This window comes from Mus musculus, chromosome 8 (assembly GCF_000001635.26).
Source record: "Mus musculus strain C57BL/6J chromosome 8, GRCm38.p6 C57BL/6J".
Classification (NCBI taxonomy): domain Eukaryota; kingdom Metazoa; phylum Chordata; class Mammalia; order Rodentia; family Muridae; genus Mus; species Mus musculus.
Window position 1 is genome coordinate 124,109,583 of NC_000074.6, and position 1,646 is coordinate 124,111,228.

Consider the following 1,646-nt stretch of genomic DNA (forward strand, 5'->3'; position numbering starts at 1 on the left):
CTTGGCTTGTATATAACTTTATAGTTTGCTAGCAACTTTTTTTGCGGAACAGCTTTGTGGAGATGCAATTCGCCTCACATGGCTTCACTTCTTTACAGAGAACACCCTGGGGGTTTCGTGTGGATCCCCAAAGTTCCTGTATCTATCCTTACCATGCAACTTTAGAACTTTATTTTTTACCTCACCAAAAAGAAAGTCTGCCTATTAGCAGCCATTTCTATTATCCCACCCCACATCCCCTTCCCAGAATCCCCAACCTGCTTCCTGTCACCACTGGAGACATTACATATTAATGAAAGCACATGGGACGTGCGGGCTGGCTTCTTTATCACTTGATGTGACATCCACCCATGTCATAGTGTGAGTGGTGCCTCCTTCCTTTGTTCGGGTCAGTAATATTCATCGGTCGCTTTACTTTGATTTATCAATCCATCCATTACTGGAACATCTGGTCTCTTTAGTGGGATTACATTTTGAATCTGAAATGGCCCCCAAATTCATGCTCTGAACTGTGGGTTCCTGGCTTATGGTGATGCCTTTGAAGATGATACCAGTCCCTGGGCTGACCCAATTTCTTATCTGTCTCTACAGGAGCAGTTACCGTCTCCTGTTCCCACCACTTCAGATGGAGCTCTCTGCCCACTCTCCCCACCTTGCTGGTCTGAAATCTCTCTAAACATGAGCCAAAAACAGTATTTTTTTTTCTCTTATGTTATTTCTGCCAGATACTTTGGTCACAGCAATGCAAAAATAATACAGTCGGCCTTCCCCGGAGATGAGAGAGAAGGCTGACTGTGGAGAGAAGACGGGACGGGACAGTGTGCTGTCTGGGATGGAGGGATGTGGGAACCTCGTTTGGCTCTTTCCTTAGGCCGAGAGCAGGGCTTGCAGCCCCCCAGCTCTGCATCTGTGTCTCAGGAGGAAAATGGAAGCAAGTTTGCTCCCTCTCCAGCAGCATCAGCCCCTCCCACTTGCACGCTACCCAGACACATCTGTCCATCTGTCCGTGCACCCTGCAGGTCCCACTCAACCCGCTGGCTCTCCGTGCACGCAGCTCACAGTCAACTCTGTTGTTTAAATATTCAATATGAACACGTATTCAAAGGAAGTCTTCAATATCAAAGACATAGATAAGTGAAAATAAATAAGAAAAAGGAGTCCGGAGGAAGCAGATAATGCAGGCACGAGAAAACGGAAAACAAAACATCCTAATAATAGCTTCCAGGAATGTGAGAGACTGCTTAGCAACTAAAGTTGTCACACAAGATGTAGAATGTGGACTTAGATCTTCATCAGCAGGAAGGGGTCCTACAGGGAATGTCCCACAGAAATATGTGGTGGAGAGAGAGATTAGAGATATTCTGATGAGATTACGAAAGATGGGAGAAGGTCGGAGCACCGAGGGAATTGGAGGGCGAGGGACTGGAGAGGGTGCAGAGAAGTAGGAGAAGAAATCAGCATAGCCCACTGTGTCCAAGAAACTTCCCAGATTTGAAGAGTGCAAATGCTGGGGTGGAGAGCAGGCAGGATATGCCAGGTATGGTAGGGTACACATTTAATTAAAAAAATATCCAGTACTCCGGAGGCAGAGGCAGAGGCAGGTAGATCTCTGTGAGTTCAAGGCCAGCCTGGTCTACAGGGTGAGT